General features: G+C 50.6%; 2 protein-coding genes across 40 annotated transcripts in view; one reads left to right on the top strand and one right to left on the bottom strand.

Moving 5' to 3' along the window:
- Nucleotides 1–3,845, bottom strand: part of LOC149347673 (uncharacterized) — an 81,045-nt gene extending 77,200 nt beyond the window's left edge. For 14 of the 23 annotated variants that reach the window (XR_016292584.1, XR_016292586.1, XR_016292577.1 and 11 more), the window contains exon 1: nucleotides 3,677–3,838. The gene's annotated coding sequence lies outside the window, so the exon portion shown is untranslated. Of the gene's footprint in view, nucleotides 1–3,676 lie in introns of all 23 variants that reach the window. The other 9 variants (XR_016292590.1, XR_016292589.1, XR_016292591.1 and 6 more) reach the window with 6 other exon arrangements.
- A 10,319-nt stretch (nucleotides 3,846–14,164) lies between these two features.
- The window catches only part of LOC149347671 (uncharacterized), a 76,666-nt gene continuing 75,800 nt past the window's right edge, over nucleotides 14,165–15,030 (top strand). For all 17 annotated transcript variants that reach the window (XR_016292568.1, XR_016292566.1, XR_016292565.1 and 14 more), the window contains exon 1: nucleotides 14,165–14,413. The gene's annotated coding sequence lies outside the window, so the exon portion shown is untranslated. The remainder of the gene's footprint in view (nucleotides 14,414–15,030) is intronic.

The raw sequence follows: 15,030 nt of genomic DNA, 5'->3' as shown, positions 1-15,030 counted from the left end.
ACGCGCCTTTGTTTTTTCAAAACCATCGAACTGACGTGGCGAAGTGGTTAGCATGCTCGCCTCGCACTCCGGACGTCCTGGTTCGATTCCCCAACTCGACCAATTTCCTACTCGGTTTTATTTATTAATGCATCTGGGATTTTAAGGCGAAAGCCTTTAATGCATCATACTCTCGTGACGAATGAATGTTAGCAAATGTGTCCGCGTTTCAACGTCACTACAAGAACTGTCCAAGCTGGGAATCGAACCAGGACCTCTGGCATTTCAGGTGAAGACGCAATCACTCCGCCACAAAGGCTCAGGGTTTGGGTACAAATAAAGGCGCATCTAGTGAATGCATGGGTTACATAAATAAAATAACAGAAATAAAAAATAACAACAGAAATAAGTTACGAAAAATTAAAAAAAAACAAAGACGCAGCGTTTCAAAAAACGCAGCACTGTTGAGAGCCAAAGTGCCCCCTGAATTTTTTTTTTTACTCACGGCCAACGCCGCCGTCGACGACACCGGCTTTTCTGCGACCCGGGGCTATTAACGCTGTCACATTAAAACGCGAAGTGTGAGACGCGCAATACGCCGCCGAGGAAGTTTTGTAGCACGTGGCAGCACGAGGAACCAGGGTAGCAAAACGCGCTCTGAAAGAACGGAGAAGTGAAAAAACTCCGGGACCCCTTAACGACATTCTTTAAATGCTACAGCATCTGGAAGTCGGCCCAGCCGATAATATTCCAAAGGAATTCCGAAATATTGTAAGTAGGTTAACCTCTATAGATGGATTAAGCCGCCGGATTGATAGGGATTAGTGCGTGAGTCGAGATGGCTTTGTGGGAATTGGTGAATTAACGCGGATTAGAGTACAAACGTAGGTATGGTTAGTAGAATCCTATACGATAAACTATTAGAAGCTACTCAAACATTCTATTAACATTTTTAAATTCCGAGGTACGCACTGCACATGGGACATTTCTGCGTTTTGTCTCCCTCAGAACGCGGCCGCCATGGCCAGAATTGAACTCTGGTCCTCCAGCTCAGTATCCGAGCTCCACAACCAATGAACCCCGCAGGTATAGCTATGCTTTGAATCAAGTGTGAAATCGTGCTCCACGACTGAGCACACAGGCCTAATCGATGGTCGTCCGCATCTTCACCCTCGAGCTACGCTGCTACGCTAAGTGCGACGGCTGCCCATGCAGTTCCGCTAAACGTACAAATATCTTTGGTTGCTGCCTGCCGCTAGGCTCCCAGGTGCCCCAGTACCGCCTAAGGATATGAAAAAAAATTCAGGGGGCACTTCTGCTGTCTAAAGTGCGTAGAGGCGAAAGCGTTTTCCGCACCACTTTGCCTATGATTGATTGATTGATAACAACTTTTATTTCCACCGATGTAGGAGGCCCCCTACTCCCCGTCCCTGGCACGCAGGCCTAGGGGACGGGGGACGGGACCTCCGCGACTAAAGACTGGCGAAGATACATTGTCTCTTCGCGGCTTCAGCCGCCAGGCGGACAGCTCGTTTCTGGTCGGCGGGGACCTCGCTTCGCAGAAGGGCCTCCCAGGCTTCTCTACTCTTAATATTGTCCTCAGCACCCGGGGATCCAGGGCATTGCCAAATTATATGATCGAGGGTCCCTCTCGCTCCGCAGGTCTTACATTTGTCACCTTTTTTATCGTCTAACGTGGTTTGAAATAACCAGACAGGGTTAACGAAATTTCCGGCCTGTAATCGTCGCCAGGCGATGGCCTCTGTATTGGTTAAGTTTGGATCTGGTGGTGGAATTAGACGCCTGCCTAACCTGTAGTGCACGGCGATTTCCGCGTACGTTTGCAAACGTTCGTCCATCCCCTGGGGGTCGGGCGGCTCTACAGTTACCCGGAAGTAGAGATCTCGGGCTAACATGTGGGCCGCCTCGTTACCGGGGACGGATGTGTGTGCTGGGACCCAAATTAAGGTGATCTTGCGATCAATTTTGGCTGCGGACAGAATTCGAGCCGTTTCTGGCGAGACCCTGCCCTTTCCGATGTTGCAGATTGCTGTTTTGCTGTCACTAAGAATCAAACTAGCCTTGGTTCCGGCGCAAGCAAGCGCTATTGCGACCTCCTCGGGCGTATCTATGTTTCTACTCCTAATGGAGGCGGCAGCGACTGGTGCACCTCGGCCGTCGACTACTGAGGCGACCGCCGAACCCGACCTGCCACTCGCTGCGTCCACGTAGGCAACCTCATTTGCCCTGATATTTCCGGCCCTTTTAACCAGCGCCTCCGCCCTCTTCTCCCGTCTTTCCCGGTGATGTTCTGGGTGCATGTTGCGGGGGAGGGGGGGAACGATGATATTCTCGCGACATTGTGGCGGTAGGGCGACCTTGTCGCATATGCCCCTATCTACTTTTCGGCCGACCCACTCTAAGATGGTGAGACTATAGTGACGTCACCACTGGATGACGCCACACATAATTGATGACGAAGTAATGACAAATTACTAATTAGCGCCGCCGCGGTGGCTCAGTGGTTATGGTGCTCGGCTGCTGATCCGAAAAACGCGGGTTCGATCCCGGCCGCGGCGGCTAGAATTTCTTTGGAGGAGAAATTCTAGAGGCCCGTGTACTGTGCGATGTCAGTGCACGTGAATGAACCCCAGGTGGTCGAAATTTCCTGAGCCCTCCACTACGGCGTCTCTCATAGCTTTAGGCGCTTTGGGACGTTATCCCCATAAACCATATACCAACCAAATAATTAGTGCCTAATTACTGATTAAAGACTGAATACTAATTAACGGCTGATTAATGACGCTCAAACTTCGCCTTTAGGAGTGAAACGCGACAGCATGTTGCAGCGCTGCCAGGCAGGCCACGGAACGCCACCACCCGTTGGGCGCGACGCCTTGCCCTTTGAACGCAACGCTTTTTGAGGAAAGGAAATGGCGCAGTAATTCTCAGTCATCTCGGTGGACACCCAAACCGCACTGTACAGAAAGGGAGGAAGTGGGAGTGAAAGGAGAAGATTGGTTTAGTTGGTTGGTTTATGGGGTTTAACGTCCCAAAGCAACTAAGGTTATGAGAGACGCCGTAGTGGAGGGCTCCGGAAATTTCGACCACCTGGGGTTCTTTAACGTGCATTGACATCGCACAGTACACGGGCCTCTAAATTTCTAAATTTCTCCTCCAAAGAAATTCAGCCGCCGCGGCCGGGATCGAAACCGCGTCTTTCGGGCCAGCAGCCGAGCGCCGTAACCGCTCAGCCACCGCGGTGGGTGAAAGGAGAAGAGGGCCGTAATGAAAAAACTTAAAAGCCGTAATGAAGAAACTTAAAATTGTATTTGCGGAATGGAAATTAAGCAGTAACTGTCTCGCATATCTCGGTGGACACGCGTCAAAACGCGGACACATCTGCCGACACGGCTGCTAACGACAGTATGAGGCATTAAAGGCTTTCGCCTTAGTAGTCTCGAGTAAGACGAGCGCCAGAGACGCCCGTCGAACACGGTGGACGCACCAGAACGCTTTGCTCGCCGAAGCAATTCAAGTGAAAAAAACGCTTTGGACGGTAACGCAAAGCCCCTTTACCAGAGACGGAGTAATGGGAGAGTTCCTTTAGAGCTTGCGAGCAGCGTGATGGGCATATTTACCCAAAACAAAAGTCTTCATGGGTGAATTATCGTTTAGAATTACTCATTGTTCTCACCTTGAGTGATGCCTTGCCTCGGGAGCCGTTGTAAAACGATAGTTGCCGGCTGTGTCCAATCCGAGGCACACCTCAGGCCCTATGCAGCCCTACCGGTGCCTTCCAGGAGCCTCTTGCAACACCTCCCGAAGTTGGGGCCTGCTCGTTGCACAATGGCCGGTTCCTTCCGGAGTGACGCTGACGTGTGTGTTCGGACAGCAGGCCACGTTAGGTCGAGCGCCAGCCAATCACGTCCTTCCGCGTTCCCATGTCACGTGCTCCGCCTGGCGTCGTCGCCGTGTTCTGCTTCAGGCTAGTGCCACACTCATATTTTATGCGTAGAGTCCTCGGGAAAAAAAAATATCTCAAGCTAACGACGGCCGAAGCAAGAACGTATAAAAATTCTGGGGGGCACTTTGTTGACCCTAAAGTGCGGTGAAGCGAAAGCCTTTGTGTACAGCTTTTGGGGGGCATTTTGTTGACCCTAAAGTGCGGTGAAGCGAAAGACTTTGTGTACAGCCTTATCTCTAAGAGTGGAACGCGACAGCGTGTTGCAACGCTGCCAGGGAGTGCACAGAACGCCATCGCCCGTTGGCCTCTACGCCTTGTTCGTACGGAAATTGGGTTTTGTGGAAAGGAAATGTATCTGGCCCGCATAGCTCTGTGGACACCTGAACCTCGCCGCAAGGAAAGGGAGGGAGATGGGAGTGAACGAAGACGCCGTATTCACTAGACGCGCCTTTGTTCAGTCCTAACCATCGAGCTAGGATGGCGGAGTGGTAGCGTGCTCGTCTCTACTCCGGAGGACCTGGTTCGATTCCCCAACTCGACGAACTTCCTACTCGGTTTTATTTATTGGTGTGGTATGACTAGAAAGGATAATTAGGCTAATTGATTAATTAACTAATTAACAAAACTCAGTCCCATTTACTTGGAGCATCAATATACTATCGTTTTAATCGGTTGCATGGTTGATGATGATGACGATGTCCTCAGGCTGAATGGCACATACCCACGGCGGGGGATTGGCCAGGGTGCATAGCGGTTACTAGCCAAAGTACAATTGGCCCAATTTGAAATTCGCGCACTGTGACGTCACGAACATTGCGAACAATTGAAAAGCGTGACATTTCTCTCGACCACTCCTGCTTACGACGTTGAGGCATTAACTTAATAAATCATGGCTCTACAGTCAGCGAGAGCTGCGGTAGCGACAGTAGAGCACCTTTTTTATTTTCTTTATTGTCTGTTCCCAGTACAGCGCCCCTTTATTGATTGTGGCTGAGCGCTGATCGCCGGGAAAAGTTTTTGCTTCTATCTATATGCAGTTTTCACTGAGAATTAATCAGACGACGACTAAATTTGCAACCAGATCCAGCAAAAAATGCGAACTTCTTACATCATACACAAAAAACAAAAATTCAGGGGCACTTTGTTGACCTAAAGTGCGGTGAGGCGAAAGCCTTAAGCGCAGTGTTGCTGCTTGTGCCACTGATGTGTGGTTAAGATGTTGTGCCACTGATGTGTGGTTAAGGAACGCGACCGCGTCTTGTTTTTGAGGAAAGGAAATCTCTCTCTCTCTCTCTCTTTAATATCTATGTGGACACCTGAACCTCGCCGTAAGGGAAGGGAGGAAGATGGGAGTTAACGTAGAAGCCGTATTAGCTAGACGCACCTTTGTTCATTCCAAACCATCGAGCTGGCATGGCGGAGTGGTTAGCATGCTCGTCTCGCACCCTGGAGACCCTGCTTCGATTTCCCAACTGGACCAATTCCCTACTCGGTTTTATTAAGGCGAAAGCCTTTAATGCCTGATACTGCCGTTAGCAGACGCGTCGGCAGCCTTGTCGACAGACGCGTCGCCAGGAGTGTCGACAGACGCGTCGGCAGATTCGTCCGCCTTTCGGCGTCACTGCTTAAAAGGCTCAAGATTCCAGCATTAATAAAGGCGCATCTAGTGAATGCATGGGCTTCATAAATAAAACAAAAGGAGTAAAGTCAAGAAAAGAAAAAAAAATAAAGTAATAAAATGAACAAAAATGAAAACAGAATAAAAATAAGATGTGAAAATAAAAATAAAAACAATAATATTAAGAAAATGGGCCGAAAATAAATAAAAAACAAAGTATGAAAAACAAAAAGTAAATAAAAACAAACAGTGGTGGTGGTGGAAACTTTTATTGTCAATGATGTAGATCGTGGGGGCGAAGCCCCCTACATGGCACTTGGATGCCTCCTCAATGTGAGGAGGAGGCACCCTTACAACGCGAAGGATAGCCCCTGGAGCGCAATCCTGTGAGCGCTGGAGATGATCCGGCGCTGGTCTTGAGCGGACGAGCTGGTCAGAAGAGACTCCCAGTAAGACTCCGCCGCGGTTGGTGATGGGGAATGAGGGAAGGTGGGGCATGTGAGGAGGGTGTGTAAGAAGTCTCCCGGTTTGCCGCAAAGTTTGCATGATGACGGGAATTGGTCTGGGTATCGGGCATGCTGCAGTATTGGGTATGGAGCAGTTCGGGTTTGTAGTTGTCGCCAATGTGCAGCCTGCGGTATGGTGAGGGATGGAGCTGGGGGTGCGTATTCCCTTCGTTTGTCTCGGTAGTACGAGAGAATATCACGGAAAGAGAGCAGGCGCTCTGACGCTCGTAGAGGGGGCTCGACTCCTGCCCGGAATGTGAGACCTCGGGCTAGGGAATGAGCCTCCTCGTTGCCAAGGAGGCCAGCATGTGCTGGAGTCCTGATGAGGGTGATGAGGCGCCGGGGCTGCCAGAAACGTAGTAAACGAGCAGCGGTGCTGGATATGTAGCCCTTCGCATAATTTAAAATTGCAGATTTGGTATCGGAGATAATTTTTCTGGCAGATGTAGAAATGAGAGCAAGCGCGATGGCTGCCTCTTCTGCCGCTGTGGTCGAATTGGTAATGATTGAGCTCGAGGTTAGAAGCTTTGCATTATTGTCGGCTACCGCCAGGGCCATACGGGAGCCTGTCGTATATTCCGCTGCGTCCACGTAGACCACCTCATGGTCCTCGCTATACTGTTTGTGAAGGGCCCGAACCCTTGCTACTCTGCGTTCCCTGTCTCGCTCAGGGTGCATGTTCTTGGGGATGGGGGTTACGTTGAGGTTAGAGCGGAGGGTAGCAGAAATGGGGACCCCCTCGGTAGGCTCTGTAATTGGGGTCAGGCTCAACTGGGACAATAAAGTACGACCAGCCTCTGAGCTGGATAGACGGGATAGTTGTGCCATAAAGGTAGCTTCTTTTAGTTCCTCAAAGGTATTGTGTACACCTAGTTTGAGGAGTCGGTCGTTGGATGTGCTGGGGGGAAGACGTAGAGCCGTTCTCGTGCAACTACGTAGGAGCGCATTAACCGCGTCTCTCTCCTTCTGTTTGAGGGGTAAGTATGGAAGGGCATATGTTGTACGGCTTATGATGTAAGCCTGGGTGAGGCGAGTCGTGTTTCGCTCGCGTAGGCCAGCCCTGCGGTTCGCTATGCGGCGAATCAGTCGAGTGGTGTGTTGAGCGTGTGTTTGAAGTGTCTTTATGACTTCTCCATGCGCACCGTGGGAGTGGAGAACCAGTCCTAGCACGCGGATTTGTGTACTAGTGGGATGGGATGGGTACCTAGGGCGAGGGAGATGGGTGCATTAACTGAATCGTGTTGCTTGGGCCGGTAGAGGAAAAGCTCCGATTTTGAAGGGGAGCAGGTCAGGCCACGCTCCCGTACATATGCGCCGATGGTGGTTAGTGCCAATTGTAGGTGCTCTTCTATTTCGGCATCGCTGCCATGGTTTGCCCAGACAGTGATGTCGTCGGCGTAGAGGCTGAAATGGATGTCGGGAATTTGAGCTAGCAAACAGTGGCCAGGAAACGCTTTCGTCTTGCAGCACTTTAGACAGCCAAAGGGCCCCGTGAATTTTTATGCGAAGCATATTGCTAGAGCTACCACTCACGCCGTCGCCGTAAGACCCCTAGCCGTGACACCACGTGACACCGTGACGTCACACCACGTGACATCGGATGAGAGAGCCGGCCACCACCTCGCGCCGTCGCCGTGGGACCCCTAGCCGTCACGCCACGTGACACCGTGACGTCACACCACGTGACGTCGGATGACAGAGCCGGCCTCCACCTCGCGCCGTCGCCGTGGGACCCCTAGCAGTCACACCCGCGCATTCACCCCTAGCCGTCACACCCGCGCATTCCCGCGCATTTCGAACGCGCGTTCACACTCGGTGTAGGTGAAACGCTCGCTCTACCGGGCAGGCAGACGCGGCTTCCGTGGCAATCCAGGCGCTCACCCAACGCGCGTGTCGGGGTTAGTCGGCGTTCCGCTGTAGCCATGCCGTTGTCTTCCCCCACGACGAAGGCTTCTAGTGGTTGTATTAAAATGACGAAGTATTCAACCAAGGAAAGCCATTTATTACCAAGCCTAGCCACTAATATGCTTCGCATTCCCCAGGCTTAGCCAAGCTGAGCCTCAGCAATTTTTATTTATGTGATCTGACTAGAAAGGTTTATTTGGCTTATTGGTTTTTAACATTGTTCTAATGCCATCCATCATGTCCCGTCACACACCTGTCAAGTGATGGAACTCTTCAGAATATTCGACACCATGTCTATGAAACGTCTGGAAACGTGAATGGTTAATGATAGTTAAGCACTACTTGCACATTTCGTGATATAAATTAATGTATGGTTAATGATAGTTAACGTGACCTTAAGTAGTACACTGATTAATTAGTGTTACGGTACAAACGCAGTGGACAGTTCCACATGCCACTTCTTAACTACTACTAATTACCATTTAGTCTTTAAATACAATGATATAATCACGAAGTCCAATTATATCATGTTCCGATGTCTTTCGATTGCACCCGATTAAGTATTGATTGGCAAATGCCCATATAAGGCATGCATCCGAAACGCTGACACATTTGCTAACACGTCTTGGTCGCGACAGTGTGAGGCATTAAAGGCTTTCGCTTTAAAATTGTGACGAGTAATTGGATTGATGCGGATGAGATGCGGTAGCATTCATCCTTCCTTCGCCACTCTCTTCTTGTTTCTGTTTATATTTATTTATTTATTTATTTCAAAGTACTGCAGGCTAGCTTTAGCCCAAGCAGGAGGGGCATGAGAAAACACAAATCACAACAGCACGTGAAAACGTTGTGCTGCAATTGCGATTGCGCAACTACGCAATAAAATTCAGGGGGGCACTTTGTTGACCTAAAGTGCGGTCAGGCAAAAGCCTTAAGCGCAGTGTTGCTGCGTGTGTCACTGACGTGTGGTTAAGATGTTAAGCTTCGCTTGTAAGAGTGGAACGCGACAGCGCCTTGCAACGCTGCAGGGAGTCCACAGAGCGCCATCGCCCATTGGGCTATACGCCTGCACGACGGTAAATTGGTTTTTGAGGACAGGAAATGTATCTGTCTCGCATATCTTGGTGGACACCTGAACCTCGCCATAAGGGAAGGGAGGGAGAGCACTCAGTAAGGCCATAGTCCTTCAATGCTTTTTAGGACTATGGTAAGGCTGAGCAAGTCATTTGGCGACGGATTCAGAGAGACACTTTTCCGAACCCCATCCTGCATTCTCTCGTGCACCCAGGGGAGTATCATCCGGTGTGCAAATTATGTCAACACCCTAAGGCAGAGTTCTATCACATATTTAGGGCCTGCCTTAATGGTCCAACTCCCCCTTTTCTGAGACTTTTCCTTTGAACGCAAGGCTTTTTGAGGAAAGGAAATAGCGCAGCAATCCTCTGTCATCTCGGTAGACACCCGAACCGCACCGTAAAGGAAGGGAGGAACGCCACCAACCGTTCGGCGCGATGCCTTGCCCTTTGAACGCAACGCTTTTTGAGGAATGGAAATGGCGCAGTAATTCTCTGTCATCTCGGTGGACACCCGAACCGCACCGTACAGGAAGGGAGGAACAACATCCCGTTCGGCGCGAAGCTACCGGCGCTTGTATGCCGGTCCTGTCGTATAGGAGGGCTTAGAGAGTCTCGTAAAACTCGTATGGTGCCCAGATGCTCTCGTTTGAGTGCCCGGATGAGTGGAATTCAGTGCCCGGATTTTGGCTCTCGGTCTCGGCGTGACGTCACAACACTGCCGACAACGGGAGTCAAAAGCATTTCATGCTTAAAAAACCATGGCGCCTTGACGGATGCTATTGTGAATGATTTCTTAAGAACCGAACGCAGTGTACTATATGCATGTTTGTGTATGTATATCCAACTAGCCCTCCAGTTCGTCCTGAGCACTGTACTAGAGTGCGTAGGCGTCTACTAATCTCTTTAGATAGGTTAAGTTTGTTGGGGTTTAACGTCCCAAAGCAACTCAGGCTATGAGAGACGCCGTAGTGAAGCGCTCCGGAAATATCGACCACCTGGGGTTCTTTAACGTGCACTGACATCGCACAGTACGCGGGCCTCTAGAATTTCGCCTCCATCGAAATTGGGCTGCCGCGGCAAGGATCGAACCCGCGTCTTTCGGGTCCGCAGCCCAGCGCCTTAACCACTGAGCCACCGCGGCGGGGCCTCCTTAGATAAGTCTCATTTGTACTAAAGTTTGTGGCCGAATAACCTCCTTAGATAAGTCTTGTGTAAGCAAAATCATCGTTACTTCCAAAAACGCAGCATATTTGTCCTTCTGAGGCTTCACCACTGTGCTGCTCACAGTGACACCCGTCGGACTGGCTCACTGATTAGGACCCTGGGCTACTGAGTCATACAGAGCTTCGAACCCGGCCGCGGCGGCCGCTATTCGGTGGATGCGAAACGCAGACGTCCGTGCGTTGCGCGATGTCAGTCACGTTAAAGATCACCAACAGGTCGACAGTATTAAGGAGCCCTACACTGCGGTACCTTTTTCTTCACTCAGAGATGCTGGTGTTTCGCCTCTGGTGAAGTCGCACACACCAACTGGGGGGATTAGCCAGGGTGCCTCGCGTCCACCGAGAAGTGATAGGTATCGCGGCTTTCATTTCCTCGTAACCAACTTTTTCTCCAATTTCGGCGGCTCTCTCATTCACCCTCATTCCTGAAGTAACTTTTTATGCGTAGCATATTGGAATCACTAAGTTCAGCCCTTGGGCGCGGCCGGGCAGCCACCAAACCACGTGACGTCACGTGGTTTGGTGACGTCACGTCACCACGTGACGTGACGTCACCAAAGCACTTTGAAAAAAAAAAGAAAAAAAAAGAGAACGGCTGAGCATGGTGGTGGTTGCCACCGCCCCGTTTCAAAGGGGGCGCTCCTATCCATCCATCCATCCATACGTCACGGAGGAAAAGCTGCTGAGAAAATCGAGTACCGCCAAACAATACCTCGCGCAAAAGACCGCGCAATATGCAACGCATTCTTGGCTTAACCAAGCTAAGCCTGGACATCTTTTTTCTACTTCATGTCAAAAACATCGATCACAGCCAGGTTTCACCTCGAAGAAAAATTTAGCTGCGGTTTTACTGTTGAATCTGGTTAGGGAGTGGAAGCTGTAGTGCATCGGGCAACTAGCGTCTGTGAGCGTGTTCCAGACAAAAATTCAGGGGGCACTTTGACTGTCTAAAGTGCCTAGAGGCGAAAGCGTTTTCCGCATGACTTTCGCTGCTTCTGTGGCAGTGGTGGCGTCATATATAACTGAGTACTAATTACTAATTGATGACAAATCACTAATTAATGCTTAATTACTGATTAATGCCTGAATACTAATTCACTGCTAATTAATGACGCTTAAGTTTCTCCTTTACGAGTGGAACGCGACAGCGTGTTGTAGCGCTGCCAGGGAGTCCACGGAACGCCACCACCCGTTCGGCGCGACGCGTTGCCCTTTGGACGCAACGCTTTTTGAGGAAAGTGAATTGCGCAGTAATTCTCTAGATCAGACTGTCCCTGGTGCGGCGGTACACCTACACTCTATCACATTACCTGGGAGTGCGAAAGAAACATAGCATTCCACAATTATCAACCACCGAGTGAGGAGCAATGGGAGAGCTGTCTCTCCAGCAGCGAGCTCGAGGTCCAGAGGGCCTTGGTACAGCACGCTGTTGAAGCGGCACGACTCAGTGGAGCCCTGGACTGAGGGCCCACCCTTGCTCGAAGACTCAAGTCGCCAGCGCCCAAGCAGGACGACCAAGAAGTCTTCATCTCCGCGAATCTCTTGAAAGAGCAATAAAAGTTTTCTCTCTCTCTCTCTGTCATCTCGGTGGACACCTGAACCGCACCGTAGAGGAAGGGAGGAAGTGGGAATGAAAGACGACAAAGATGGCCCGTAATGAAGAAAATGAAAATTATATTTTTTTTGGAAAGAAAATTAGGCAGTAACTGTCTCGCATATCTCGATGGACACCGTCAAAATTCAGGGGGCCACTTTTTTTACCTAAAGTGCGGTCACTGATGTGTGGTTAAGATGTTAAGCCTCGCCTCTAAGAGTGGAACGTGACAGTGTCTTGCAACGCTGCCAGGGAGTCCATAGAACGCCATCGCCCATTCGGTTCTACGCCTCGCTCGTCGGTAAATTGGTTTTTGAGGAAAGGAAATGTATCTGTCTCCCATAAGTCGGTGGACACCTAAACCTCGCCAGGAGGAAAGGAAGGAGGTAGGAAAGGTTTGGTTTGGTTTATGGGGTTTAACGTCCCAAAGCGACTAAGGCTATGAGAGACGCCGTAGTAGAGGGCTCCGGAAATTTCGACCACCTGGGGTTCTTTAACGTGCACTGACATCGCACAGTACACGGGCCTCGAATTTCTCCTCCAAAGAAATTCAGGTAGGAAAGACGTTTATTGCTCTAGAAAGGTGCTAGTAGCAGACGAGAAAGAAGTGGTCCATCTTCCTTCTTCTCACAGGGTCGGTGCCCCTATTCCAGGGCCCCGCTGAGCTTCGCTGCTCGTTGGGCGTGCTGGATCAGACCTTGTTGGCAACCCAGATCGCCGCTGGAGATCCGGCTCTCCCACTGTTCTGCACTCGGGTCTTTGCGAAAGTTTTCGTTTTTACTGCATTCCCACGTGATGTGGTACAACGATGGTTTGCTGCCACACCACGGGCAAGTGTCCCGATATCGCGTCGGGTAAATCTTGCTAAGGATATGCCGGTTTGGGAATGTTCCTGTCTGCAATCTTCGCCAATACACTGCCTCTAGTTGATTTAGATCAGGATGAGGCGGCGGATAGCGGATCCGTACCCCCTTATAGTAGTTCAGAATGTCTGAGTACGTAGGGCTGACTCGGTCGGGTAGATCGTCCGATTGGGAGGAAGCTCGGCTCGTATACCCTTGAGCTACCTCGTTGGCGCGTTCGGAAATTCTCCTCTCTAATTTAAAATGATTGGTGAGATCATGATATGTGATCATGGAGTCCTTCGTGAAATTCAGGGAGCCAGACTCATCCACTGCCCGGTCGACGAAACCTCGGGCTTTATTCTGGGCTGCCTCGTTCCCCGGATCCCCGAATGGGCTGGGACCTATATCAATTCGGAATAATTTGGTAAGAAGTGTCCCAGAAGGCAGTTATGCGCCTTTGCTTTCGAAGCTCCCGCTGTTCGTCTGTTTTGGCGCAGCTCCGGAGCAGTCTCGCTTTCCAGGCTGGAGTTGGACTCCTCCGCCAGCCCGGGAGCGTCTGCTTGCCTTCGGAGATATCATTATCCACTACCGAGATACCGTCAGATGCACCGTCAGCTCCCTCTATAACCCTAACCTAGGCCTCCCACTGGCGCCGACTCCAAACCCGTACTGCTCCCTACCCTATTCTTCTTCATTCCCGCTACCCCGATCAGTTCCTTTCCTCCTGTAAGCTCTGCGGGAAACCGGGATACTTTATCCATATCCTTCTCACATGCCCTACCTTCCCTCACCCTCCATCCCCAACACGGCGGAGTCATACTGGGAGATACTTCTGGCCAGCTCTGCTGCTGACCAGCGCCGGATAATTACCGACGTCTTGAAGCGGATATCCCTCAAGGACTGCCCTTTGCCCTTTAAGGGCAACCCCCTTACGGTTGCCTCGTGCCACATAAGGGGAGGCAGGGTTTGCCCCTTCTGCATTGCTTTGCAATAAATGTTTCCGCCATCACTGGAGCGGCTGAAGGTCGCTGAAGGTAAAAGCGACATGGTGGGCGAAGCTCGCGGAACATGTCGTAGTAGAGCTTTCGCTTTGAAACTCTAACCCTGCTCGCGGTGCATGGGCACATAGTCGAACCACCACGGTGGCTGAGGGGTTATGGCACTTGGCTGCTGACCCGAAAGACGCGGGTTCGATCCTGGCCGCGGTGGTCGAATTTCGATGGAGGCGAAATTATAGAGGCCCGTCTACTGTGCGTTGTCAGTGCACGTTAAAGAACCCCAGGGGGTCAAAACTTCTGGAGCCCTGCACTACGGCGTCCCTCATAGCATGAGTTGCTTAGGGACGTTAAACGCGACAAACCAGCACACAGCCACTCTAACCAGGCGCCAACGCTCGCGCCAAGCTCCAAAAAAACACAAAAAGAAAAAAATGCACTCAGAAGAAGCAAGAAAATTGTAGAATGTTCCCGAAAGTGTGACCACGTGATACCTTCCGGACGCGGCAGGCAGCGAAATAAAACAACGCCTCAACCTCCAAACCCGTGCAGACGGCGACGTGTCCAGCAGTGGAAGGGTGGCGTTTGATCAGGGCGGACGCCTAAAAGCTCGCTGGGTGCAGGTGCCCTGTCCAGCGTCGATGGTGGAGCGGATTTGGGTCTTCAGAACCTGTCCTGCGGCTTCGGAGTCATCGTTTGTACCGTGTGAGCAAACTTTTGCTGTGTTTTCACTTCCTACTGAAAACTTGTGTGCCGTGTGGAGGAGTAGCTTGGCATAAGAATAAGTCGCACTATGTTGAGGTTATTAGTTGTTTATTACCGTATTTAAATCTCGTGTTGAATTTGCGAACTATATTAGGCCAGACGTTAATGCAGTTGCTTTTTTTCACATAAACGCACCTTTTGTCCGTAATTGTTTTTCCGGCATGCGTATGTTGAGTTGGTCTTACTTCAGTCAAAGAACTTAAGACAATTTAGATACCGGCGGTCGAATTTCCATGTGAAGGTGAAATTCTAGAGGCCCGTGTACTGTGCGATGTCAGTGCAGGTTAAAGAACCCTAGGTGGTCGAAATTTCCGTCGCCCGTCACTGCGGCGTTCCTCATAGCCTGAGTCGCGTCGGAACGTTAAACCCCCATAAACCAAATCAAAGCTTTTCTAACCACGCAATTCCCCAACAAAAGGCCTCGAACCTCCCTATCTAAATAGCTCACTCATGCATACGGTGGATCGGCATTTCTATTCATTTGGCGTTCCAAAACGCGTTTCCACGACTCGGGTGGAATTTTCGAACACTAGCGTACGGGCTTTGTTCATAAGCTG

Source organism: Amblyomma mixtum, chromosome 4 (assembly GCF_055824585.1).
Source record: "Amblyomma mixtum isolate Tamu chromosome 4, ASM5582458v1, whole genome shotgun sequence".
Classification (NCBI taxonomy): Eukaryota; Metazoa; Arthropoda; class Arachnida; order Ixodida; family Ixodidae; genus Amblyomma; species Amblyomma mixtum.
The sequence above is the reverse complement of the archived record's forward strand: the minus strand, read 5'-3'. Positions and strand labels throughout refer to the sequence as shown.